The sequence below is a fragment of the Coptis chinensis genome, chromosome 4 (genome assembly GCF_015680905.1).
Source record: "Coptis chinensis isolate HL-2020 chromosome 4, ASM1568090v1, whole genome shotgun sequence".
Lineage (NCBI taxonomy): Eukaryota > Viridiplantae > Streptophyta > Magnoliopsida > Ranunculales > Ranunculaceae > Coptis > Coptis chinensis.
In genome coordinates this window covers 104,436,222-104,448,570 of record NC_141459.1, presented here as the reverse complement: position 1 = coordinate 104,448,570, position 12,349 = coordinate 104,436,222, and the positions used below count along the sequence as shown (strand labels likewise).

The 12,349-nt window shown below is 35.8% G+C and overlaps 3 long non-coding RNA genes across 3 annotated transcripts; 2 read left to right on the top strand and 1 right to left on the bottom strand.

Annotated features, from left to right (window-relative positions):
* Window positions 1-2,367: 2,367 nt before the first annotated feature.
* On the bottom strand, window positions 2,368-4,252 carry LOC147506530 (uncharacterized). The gene is made up of 2 exons (XR_015193803.1): window positions 3,407-4,252; window positions 2,368-3,082 (listed from the first exon to the last, which is right to left on the bottom strand). It is a non-coding gene; the product is annotated as an uncharacterized LOC147506530 (long non-coding RNA).
* Window positions 4,253-4,738: 486 nt separating this feature from the next.
* LOC147506528 (uncharacterized) lies at window positions 4,739-11,262 on the top strand. The gene is made up of 3 exons (XR_015193802.1): window positions 4,739-5,254; window positions 5,344-5,424; window positions 11,211-11,262. It is a non-coding gene; the product is annotated as an uncharacterized LOC147506528 (long non-coding RNA).
* On the top strand, window positions 5,465-6,256 carry LOC147506529 (uncharacterized). Its single transcript, XR_015193805.1, has 2 exons — window positions 5,465-5,555; window positions 6,041-6,256. It is a non-coding gene; the product is annotated as an uncharacterized LOC147506529 (long non-coding RNA).
* Window positions 11,263-12,349: the final 1,087 nt, after the last annotated feature.

Genomic DNA, 12,349 nt, shown 5'->3' with positions numbered 1-12,349 from the left:
TTTTCTTCTTTTATGTTTATAACTAAAAAATAAAAAGAAAAATTAGTATATGTAGGTTCACAATGTAAGATTTGGCTTTGGGCCACCAAAAACTCAGGGCAAATACTGATTTGTAGGGAAGACATTAATTTTGTTCTCCTTTTCATATGTGTACGTCTTTCAATACACATAATTCCACACATGCATTATGATCACAAGGATTGATGTGAAGGCTAAAGGAAGGTAGCCTCCTTTGCCAAATTTGTATAGGACGGAACTCAAGTAGATCATTTCAACTGTCACAAAAACTGATATATATAGCCCGGGCTACATAAAACAAAATTTTGCAACAAAATACATTATAGTTTTCGCTCACATTATGCATTGGGAGAGGATATATTCTCTCTAAATCTTGGCACTTAGAAAAAAAAAATGCACAGGGAAACAAAATTATAAAAGAGATAACAAATGTTTTTTTTTTATTATTATAGGGGGGGGGGGGGATTAGAATAATAGATACACCCAAGACATAAACAAATTAAATTACAAAGACATTTTGAAATAACATAGAAAATGCAATATAATTAAGACAAGATTGTAGAAAGATCTTTAAGCTTTAAATAGTCTACCAATCCAAGCTTCTTTCTATTTATAAATAACCTCACATCGTCCTTCTCCACAACACAAACAATTATAGTTGTAGCAAACAACAAACCATAATTAAATGAAAATATAATGTCTTTTCTCAAGTCCAGTCTCCTCGTTATTGTAGTCTTGCTTTTTGCATCAGGTTTTTTCTTTTTTTTTTTTTTTTTCTCTCTTGTATAACTTTTATTTAGACAAGAACATGATGGTGTTTCGATTATATATATACCGAATGATTTTAACACATACAACAAAATATTTTATCGATCCCAGTGTTGGTTATTCAATTTCACCAAACTAAAGGAAAACAATAGATGCTGGAAAATTTTGCAATACGTAATACACCATTGTTTATTCTTGGAAATTAATATATAACGTGTTTTAGTGTAATATTTTACAAAATTCGAACTATATATGTATTGGGCGACATAAGCAATATAATGGATTAATAAATTCAACGTTTTACCATTCAAGTATCAGGTTTGTGTATCTAAAACAGTAAATAAGCGATCGAGCAATGTTGTGGAGAGTGTACACATGCATAATAGTGTGTGCATATGTGGTATACACATGCATAGTAGTGTTTGCATATGTGTTATGCACATGTATAGTAGTGTTTACATGTGTGTTATACACATACATAATGGTGTGTACATATTGGTATACACATGCAGTGCATATCATACATGCATAGTGGTGTTTATATATATATCGGTGTAGATGTAGTATTTGTTCGACTGAACTCGATTATGTTGAGCTGCCTACGTATCGAGTTCTTTAGTGAACTCAAATCAAGTCGGATGTAGTTCAAGCTTTTGATTGGTTGATTGGATGGGAGATGGAGATAGATGATCGAGAATATGGAGTATTGGCCTCCATTGACAGTGGAGAAGACGCCTCCTTTTATAGGCACAGATCCCCCTTTTGCACTGTCTTGATGATTATTTTTACTCCTTCCGTTACGAAGTAATGATCTCTTATTAATGATGTTGTTGACTAGCTTGCAGCGGTTACATTTCCTAGGTCGTTTGGACGACCTGACCTTAGGTCGTATGCACGACCTACTTGTAGTCTAGACACGTGGCCTGCCACGAGTGGTTGAGAGTGAAGGGTACTGACAATCGGATTGCTACTCTCAAGTCCTAACTTAAAAAATATCATCGACGACAACAATATCGAAATCGAGATAAATTACATGATTGATTAACATAAGATTCGAGATTTTGAAAAGGAAATTAAATTGTTGTTCAATTGCTTGCTTGTCGAATCGGTGTCGAAATTGACCTAATTATTCTTTAATTAACAATAACTTATAATTAGAAAGTGAAAAAGTATAATACAAAGTAAGAATAATATTTGTTATGAGAGAATAAGATGTTTTCTCATATCTTAAATCACTAATCTCAACACACAAATCATTTAGCTCAAAGATAGAACTAATTAGATCTCAGATTTTACTAGTTGAAGTTTTTTTTGGTAGATAGAAAAAGTCATAATTGGTATTAATAAAAAATAATTTACTTACATCAGCTCGAAAATGTCTTTATAACGAAATTATTAATGATTAATGCTGATGTCAGCCCATTTTTGTTCTAAAACCATAATTATTGTTCACCCGGTACTCCTCCGGAGCCGTAATTACTAGTCAATTTCTATGTTTGGGCCTAATTTTGTAGATATTTAATGATAGGAAAAAAGCCCAATGAATTTAAGAGTCCAGGTTATTTAGTGAGGATAGAATAATTTAGATGCCAATATGCCATATGATGTTTAGTTATTTATTTTCATTTTCACATTCAACATGAAGAGCATACTGGCTCTCTGTTCACACACAAAGCTTGGTACACACTACACAGTACACACAAAGCTCTCTGTACACCACACCACAAGCAAGAAACAACTTCGACCGGGTGAAACCAACGACTTATATGATGGACTACCAGGTTCCACATTATTTTAAAGAAGCACACTATGTCACATCATCTTCTTCTCCTAATTGCCTTTAGTAAAAGGGAGTCCACCTGGTCGTTTATAGTTATCATGGTGGGTACCTGTCCTAACTGTATGGGGACCTGTTCTATCTGTATGTGATACGGAAGGATCAGTATCGTCATAATTACTTGAAGTCTCAAAGTTGGTGTCATCATCTTTGTTGATATTGATTCTGCTCGCAGTATTTTCACTCTTGCTTTCTTCTACTGGTAAGTTTCCAACTTCTATTGGTAAATTGCCAACTGCAAATTTTGCGCCGGCAACACCCATTTTTTCGGAAGGATCATTTGCCTTTACATCATTGGTACCTCTAGGATATTGAAATTTACGTGCAGTCATGTAACCTAGCTTTTTCAAAGTTAACTGGGAAGTAGCCTCAGTTTTTCCATCAGCTGCCTGTACAGCTGCAAAGCCTACAAAGATCATGAATGCAATGGTTGCCAGGCGTAAGGACTTCATGATAAAACTGAAAGCAAAAAAACAAAGAAACAAGTACCAAGTACCAACCCTATAAGCAAAATTATAGAATTATAGTTATGTATTTGAATTGACATACAATTATTTTAACTGAACCAAATATATATGGCATAGGCTGTACCACGCTTCAGTCCTCATGGCTTAGGACCGAAATGTGTCCAAAGCAGTTGAGGACCACACATTTGATATCCACATCAGCATTTTCACACAAAAGATCTTTAAAAAACAAATTTTAAAAAAAATAAAAAATACCAAATGTGTGGTTCTCATCCGCTTTGGACTAAGCCGCTGAGTACCGAAGTCTTTTCCGTACCAGATCGAGTTTGCAAACTTCAAAATGTATGAGAGAAAATGGAGTTATATTGGCTTCAAATGGCCAGTATTTATAGAGAAACTTGTTGGCATTATTGTTGATAAAAAGGGTGACCGGCCTATAGTCTAGAGGCACTAAGACCACAACTGGGGGATCATGACATACAATCGCAATTGCGACAGTTGACTTTCTATATATATAGGCAGGTTATGAGATCAATGAATATTGACTTAATTAAATTCGTAATTGAGATTTGTTATGAAGATAACATTTCTGATAACTTATTTAAATTAGACTGTGTTTCCATATAGATTAACTAATGAGTACTTGTGTGACAAAGTTAACGAAGAACCTCACCATATAACATTATCAGTACTTAAAACAGTTTGAATCACTAATGGTTTGTCTGGAAGGCTGAGAGATAATTGGTGTTGTCAAAAATTTACCATGGCATTATAGTAGCCAAAAGTTTAGCAATTGTTTATTGGGTTGTGACGACGAAAATATAGTCAACGCTTCCTCATTTACGTTTAGGCAAAGCATTGCGCGCCAGGTTCATTCACTAGAAAATATGTGAAGCTTGGTATGTTAGAGCAAGAGGCCTAGCTAGAGTATATTTTTATGGCAGGCATTCTTGTAACTCTACGAAACAATACGAAGGAAAATGTGAAAACTTTAAAAGCTCCCTCCAGAACATGACTCCATACATAGTATAAAATATTAGGATATGAGTATTTATCAATATTTAATTTCTAGATATGTATCGTGGATATATTCTTCTCTTTGGAGATATTTGATATTGTTTTACATGCAAATATCATTGATATATCTAAAATATCAACAAATATCGTAAATATTGTGGATACTTCTTGATATATCATAATACATTATTTATATTTATTTGAAATATAATGGTAAATATTATATAAAACTGTTATATATATAAAGGGGGGGGGGGATAGAGCCACAGGTACTGTAGCCACATTGTGGACACAGCCGATCCACACCTTTCATCTCGTGCATCAACAGAACTGATCCTACGGACATAGTCCATTCTTCTCCAAAAAACGAAATTCCAGAAAAACCAAAATTTCAGAAATCAGAAAAACAAAAAACACGAAATATCAGAAAAACAAAAAACACGAAATGTTTACCTTCTTCTCCAAAAAAAAATCAGTGTTTACGAATCAATCTCCTCCAATTTCACCGATCTCTCTCCAAAATCTATAAAGGAGAAAGCGAAAACACTAGTAGAAAAAAGGCTTTTTGTGACTGTTTTAAAATAGTATTTGTATGATCGTTTCGTTCAAAACGGTCACAAATGGCATAAAAGGGTTTTTGTGACTGTTTTATAAAGTTTTTAGTGACGTGCGTTTTCGAAACGGTCACAAATGGTTTTTTCTAAAAAAGGTGTATATGTGTGGAGAACTATTTGTGACTATTTCACTAAAATAGTTACGTATTATCAGACTCTTAAGTGACCGTTTGACCCATTATATGACCTAGGTAGTTTTTTGTCTAAGACCACAGCTCAACTAAAAACAAAAAAACACGACACACCCACGTAACCACGTTCGCTCATCAGTTCCCGCTTGAGTTGAAACTCTTCAAATTCTATCTTCAGAAACACTTTCGCGAGCTTCGTTTTTTTTTGCTAACCTTCGCGAGCTTCGTTCAATTCACTCTCTCAACCTAAATTTATTCCTTCAATTCCTCACGACTTCGCGACTCTATCTTCAATTCACTCTCTCAACCTAAATCAATTCCTCACGACTCTCTCTTCACTCATTCTCCATCTAAAATTTATTACCTCTCCAAAATTCAGTTCGGTAATTGAAGACAGACAAGGTTAGTTCTTTATCTCTATTCGATTTTGAATTTGTTGCAGTAAAAAGTTTTGGTTTTTGAGTTGTATACCAATATTTTTTTTGGAACAGGGGAATTTCAATTGATTGTGGTTAGGATTTCTACGTGTTCACAGCTCTCTCGAACAACAATATCCAGTTAAATCAAGTAAGGTATGGGTTTTCATTTGATTTGGATTTTTTTTTACAATTTGTGCTTTATTCCTGATTTGAGGTGGTCGTTAGTGTTTTATTTTTTATTGGGAATCCTTGAAGAACTTACTGGGTTTGGAGGGAGAAGTAAGGTCTTTTACTTATGTAGGAATTCTCTGTAAATCTTGTTTTTATGACAAGTATTTGATACACATCAAGTTTGGTCTGCATGTTTATATGTTTTGTAAGTTCTAATTGATGTTTTTATGCTCCTTAGAGTAAGAAACTTTGAGGCAAACAAGTTCAGAGTTGAGAGTGAAACTTAGGTAGGACTATTTGAATTTCAGAGCTCATCTTCACAGTTTTAAACATATTGGTGTATTGAAAAGTAACAACGGTCGTTGGTCCCTGGCAAAAATCAACTAAGTCGGTTTGGTACTTAGAATTGTGGAGAGATGTTTGTGAGTTGGAAGAAGAGTATACGGTAAGCTCAGGTTGAAAGCATAGAGAGATGTGGTAGGAAGTGCATACAATAGAGTAGGATTTAGTTTTTATTGGGAATCCTTGAAGAACTTGTACAGAAGTTCCTGTCTGAACGTACTGGGTTTGGAGGGAGAAGTAAGGTCTTTTACGTAAGGTCTTTTACTTATGTAGGAATTCTCTGTAAAATTTGTGAATGAAAACATGAAATCAATGGAAAAAATATATTCAGACGCATGCGGTGAAGATATCACTCCATGCCGGTGTTTGGATCTGAATTGGGGTATAATTTTGTTTTTTGTGACAAGTCCAGTCTGCACAGATCCTTGCTGTTGAATCTTGTTTTTTTAAGAAATAAAATAGAATTACTTCACTTTGAAATTTTACACAGCATAAATACATAATGAACAGAAACTGCAATAACCTAATATTTAAGCTTTATGTTTAAGTTAACTCTGTAGATCGAAAAAATTTACTGGAAAAATTGATATAACGTCTAAGTTTGTTTACTTTTAACTAAGATACATAATTATACGAAATTGATTTGCTGTCTCATACTACTCTCATTCCGAGACAATCACTACATGTCTACATGGATCAATGGATGGGGAAATAAGAGAACTTCAATTTTCATTTATAATTAAGCGCAAGGTACAACGAAGGTACAAAATTATTCTCATTGTCCCATGCTTTTGTGAAGTTCTTGAAGTTTTACATAGTTCCGCTCAACCCTTTCCAAATGGGTGCTTTCTTGTTCATTTTTAACTACTATATACAGATAATCTTTCACAAAAATACTAGGCACGGTCCTATATTTTTTCAATAGGAACAATTTTGTATAACAGTTCTTTGCATAAATAAGAATATCGCATTTTGTACCTAGCTATGTATAAGAATGACTACTGCATGGCACGATCTTTCCAACTACAAGAAAGGGAATAAGTCTCAAACTACCATTGCTTTTCCCGTTCCCTACCTGGATCAGTCAATGAGTATATGAAAAAAAATGAGTATATGATGTCTTCTAAAAAATGTAAAAGTAATGTAAAAGTAAGGTATGGGTTTTCATTTGATTTGGATTTTTTTTTACAATTTGTGCTTTATTCCTGATTTGAGGTGGTCGTTAGTGTTTTATTTTTTTGGTTTATGAAACGAAGGTTTACTTTAGGGGCTATAAACGAAGGTTTACTTTAGGGGCTATAAACGAAGGTTTATGAAACGAAGGTTTACTTTAGGGGCTATAAACGAAGGTTTCACAAATGGTTATCTAACATGATTTTTTGTTTTTTAATTTTAAACTAGACTATATTTTTCAGTTAACTCTATTTTCGTATTTGCTTGTTTGTCGACAATAAGGACTTATCGTATTTTGTTTTGGTAGCTTGAGATGGACAAGTCATGGATGTCGAGAGATATATTTTCTACTGAATATGTAGAAGGCGTTAATCAGTTTCTTACATTTGCTTTTGATAATGCAAAACGTAAGAATTGTATACCCTGTCCATGCATTGAATGTGGGAATATGTACGAATTTGATATAGTGGAGGTGGGACGTCATCTGAGAACGAAAGGGATTGAACAAACGTATTGCACATGGGTGTGGCATGGGGAAGATGCTCCAAAGGAGTCAGCATCGAGTAGGGAGTCAGAGGAAGGTTTTGATGAGGGTGGGCTTGATTAGGCCGCAAACCTCGCCAAAAATGTTTGAGGCCACTCGGGGAGACTTTCATGGGGAACCCTGAAAAACTTTGTGAACTGATTGAAGAAGCTGATTTACCTTTGTACGACGGGTGTAAAAAATACACCAAGTTATCATCTCTGGTTAAGCTTTTCAATGTGAAGGCAATGAGTGGGTGGTCCGATAAAAGCTTCTATGGTGGTGTTGGCTCTGTTTAAGGATATGCTCCCGTGATTGCAATGAAATGCCTTTGACCATGAGAGAGGCGAAGGAAACTTTGTCTGTTTTTGGAATAAAGCATGAGAAGATTCACGCATGTCCCAATGATTGTATTCTCTATAGAGGTTTAATAAACAAGGATAGAACTACTTGTCCTACATGTGGAGCGTCAAGGTATAAGGTGAAAAGAATAATCCCCGACCAAAAATTATAGTGTTCCAAAAAAAGTACTATGGTATTTCCCAATAATCCCTAGACTTAAAAAAAATGTTTCAATCTGTTGAAACGGCTAAGAATTTGGTATGGCATGCGAATGAAAGAGAGGTAGTTGATGGTCAAATGAGTCACCCAAAATTCCCAAGCATGGAGACACGCCGATCAATCTTGGCCGAGTTTGGTACCGATTCGAGAAGTCTTCGGTTTGCACTTTCAACCGATGGCTTTAATCCATACCAGCCTCTCTTAGCAGCAGACATAGTTGTTGGCCCGTTATATTGGCGACTTACAACCCGCCACCATGGTCGCGTGCATGAAGAGAAAGTTCTTAATGTTAACATTGTTGATATCAGTCCGCACCAACCCGGTAACAACATTGATGTTTATCTTGCACCTTTGATTGAAGATCTTCGGTTGTTATGGCAGCCCGGTGTTGAGGTATATGATGCCTATAAGCAAGAATCCTTTATACTTAGGGCTGTGCTATTGTGGACAATCGCTGATTTTCCCGCCTTTGGAAACTTAGTCGGTTGACCGTCCAAGGGTATCTTGCTTGTCCAAAGATGCGGGAAAATACAGATTCTATTAGATTGAAACACGGCAAGAAGAATGTATACCAGTAATACGGTGAGATGGCTTCCGAAAAACCATCCGCACCGAAAGGAGAAAAGACCATTTAATGGTAAGCAAGAGCTGCGATCAAGTCCGTAATCATTGAATGGGGTGCAAATCTTCACAAAAGTTGAGCATTTCAAAACTCATGGGGAAAGCCACCGAGAAAGTGCTAGAAAGTCAAAAAAAATCAAAGAAGGAGAAGGCGCGAATTAGGTCCAAAGGTTCAAAGAAAAGAAAAAAGGGGAAAGGAGCAAATAAGTTCTAAGGATACTAAAACACCAAAGCGAGGAAAACCGATGGTGTACACAAAAATCATGAGGAAGGTCATTTGGAAAAAAGAGATCTATATTTTTTGAGTTGCCTTTATCGAGACATTTGCTTTGAGACATAACTTGATGTCATGCATATTGAGAAAAATGTGTGTGATAGCATCATTGGGACTTTGCTTAATATTCCATTGAAAACAAAGGATTCACTTCAAAGCCGACTTGACCTTGTAGAGATGCACTTAAGGGAAGAACTAGCACCGAGAGAAGAGAGGGACAAGATTCTACCTACCGCCAAAGATGTTATACATTATCTAGAGAAGAGAAAGAGGAAGTTTGCAACAATCGCTTGTTTTTGGCCAAGGTCCCGGATGGATATTGTTCTAATTTCAAATCTTGTGTTTCAATGAAAGATTTGAAATTATATGGTCTTAAATCTCATGATTGCCACCGACTAATGCAACAACTTCTTCCCCGTGGGCGATACGATCGGTGTTGCCAAAGCATGTGAGGTATACCATTATTCGGTTATGCTTCTTCTTTAATGCTCTTTGCACAAAAATAGTGGATGTGTCGAAATTGGATAATATTCGAAAGATTTGGTGGTAACTTTGTGTTTGTTAGAAAAGTTTTTCCCACCATCATTCTTCGACATCATGGTGCATTTGATGATTCATCTTGTAAGGGAGGTCGAGCTATGTGGTCCAGTTTTTTTCGATGGATGTATCCCTTTGAGAGGTAAGTTAATGATTTTTTAATTTATTTATTAAATGTCTCACAATGCACGTATCAAAGGTTTAAAGCTTTAAAAACTTTCTAGGTACATGATGGTGTTAAAGGGATATGTTAGGAATCAAAACCGGCCCGGAAGGATGTATGGCGGAGAATTATATTGCGTAAAGAAGCCGCTTGAAGTTTTGTGCTGAATTCTTGAGTGAAGTAGATGCAATTGGAGTTCCTTCCACAAGAAACATGACGACAATGATTTGGAAGATGGAGATACAATTTGCGGTGGAAGACCGATTGGGGTTCGCATGTTGTTGAAGTTGATGAGAAGTCCCGGCAACAAGCACATCTTTATGTGTTGGAAAACATGAAAGAAGTTCAAATTTTATATCAAGTAAGTAGATAAACGCACAATAGTTCAATTTAACTAGATGTTTATCTCCAACGCTTCTATAAGGGAGCCGGTAGTTAATACTTGTATTCTTTTAATTATTAACATAAAAGGGAGCATATGGACTACCTAAGGCTTCAAAATCATCGCAAGGGTGTAAAATGGATAAAAGCCGAAAGCATAATCGCGACCTTTATTAATTGGCTTCGCCAAAAGGTATGTTTTGTTAACACTCTATTGTTACTTAAAAATTAAAACACTGTTCTTAATATTGTTTGAGAACCAGGTTGAGGAAGAGCAAGACATACCAAATAACAAAGTCTCCTCAAACGTTGCAGTTTTTGGCCATGGGACCTAGTCTAGATGTGCTAAAATATTCCGGATATGAAGTTAAGGGTTTTCGCTATCACACAAAAAAGACCGAGAAGCTAAACTAGTCAACCAAAACAATTGGAGTCGGTGTAGTGGCCCTCAAAGAATGCAGATTTCTAGTGCCAAGGACAAGAATCTCGTAATTTCGATATGTGCTTTTATGGTGTGCTTATCAAGTATGGGTGTTGGATTACTTGACCTTCGAGATTCCTATTTTCAAGTGTGATTGGGTTGACAAAAAGAGAGGCATTAAGGTTGATGAATTGGGTTTCACATCCGTGGCAACTTGGTAAAGTTGGCCACAAGTTCGACCCTTTTATTTTAAGCGTCCCAAGCCAAGCAAGTTTTTATGTGAGTGACCAACTAAATATGGGATGGTCACTTGTCCTTGCAACTCCCCGAAAGAGACTATCGCAATAAGAACGATGATGCTTTGGGTTCGATGATGATTCCATTACGCATTAAGTACGCCAACTATTGACTCCTTTGATTTAGCTAATGAATTGCCATTGCCTTTATGCTCGTGAAAATTGTGAAGGGATTTGGGTCGAGCCCGAATGAGTTTTTTCTTTAAGTTAAATAAGACTTCTTACTAGTCATTATGGGACTTTTCTTTTCTTTTTTTCTTATTTTTTTGTTGTTTTTTTTATCGTTTTTAAGAATGTTTCAAGTTTTTGTGTTAAACTTACAGCTAAACTGAGATGACTAGTGCTGTTTACATTTGCATGTTTACATTTCTAAACAATTAAAGACCTACTTGGTGGAAGCTTTATATATGGAAGCTTTATATATATACATATATATATATTGACAAACCTTGCAAAAACAAAAATGGTCTTTACAGGTACACTCATGGATCCAGAAGAGCATTCAGAATCACAAGAGTATTCAAATTCAAGAGAATTCGACTTCGGAAGATGGCTCGAAGATCATTCAACTCCAAAGATGGTTCACAAGGGCATTCAAACTTCGGAAGATGGCTTTGAAGACCATTCGACTCGTGAGAAGCGGTTGGGCTCAAAAGATATGGAAGTTGACGGCAAAGAGCAAAAGGTTCAAGCAAAAACGGAAAGTCAAGAGCGCAAAGTGTGTAAAAATAAAAAATTGAAAAAGGGTGAATATCAAGGAGTTGTTTATAATGAATCTGGGCAACCAATTGGTCAAGGTGGAACTGACATCGGTAGTTATGGAGGCTACTTGGTGAGGGCAAGAGTAAGGATTACAATAACTAATTGGAAAGATGTATCACCAACATTGAAGAAAAATTTGTGGATCTCTTTGAAGGTACATTAATCTAATGCTTTATAAGCTAATTTCATTTTGTTTACATGATTAACTAATATGCTACCTACAAATAGGAAAAATTTAAGTTGGACACAAACGAAAGATCTATTCGTACAAGTGCGATGGGCAGGTTGTGGAAAGCATTCAAGTCTCGTCTTACTAGACGGTACATCTTACCTTTTAAGAATAAACCGAAGAGACTCAAGAAAATACCAAAGTTGTATAGAAAAGTAATCAGTCAAGAAGATTGGGATACTTTTGTAAAAAGTAGACTTACACCTGAATTTCTGGTACGTATTTCTCTTAATTTTATTTTGCTTTTGTTTGTACATGCATGCAAGCTATTGTTTTACCGTCTTAGTTTCTTGAAAGTCCTAAAGAAGCTAGTATCCATGTACTGGTGGATTCCAAGCAAAGAGGCTGTGCCTGGGGAGGTTGGACTTGTGGCAGAAGGCCAAGTTTAGTTTGAGTGGATTTTGTTGATTTGTGGTTTCCTTTTTTTTTAGATTCCAGTAGGGTTGATTATACAAGAGAGCTTGCGAGAATTTATCTTGTAAGATTCTAGGTGGATTCCCTTGCATCATCTATTCTTGGTTGCATGTCATCCTTAGCTGTTGTAGTCTCCCCTTCCGAGTTATCAGTTGGCATGACTAAGTGTTTAAACCTGTTATCTCCATACTGCAACAGTAAAAGTCTCGC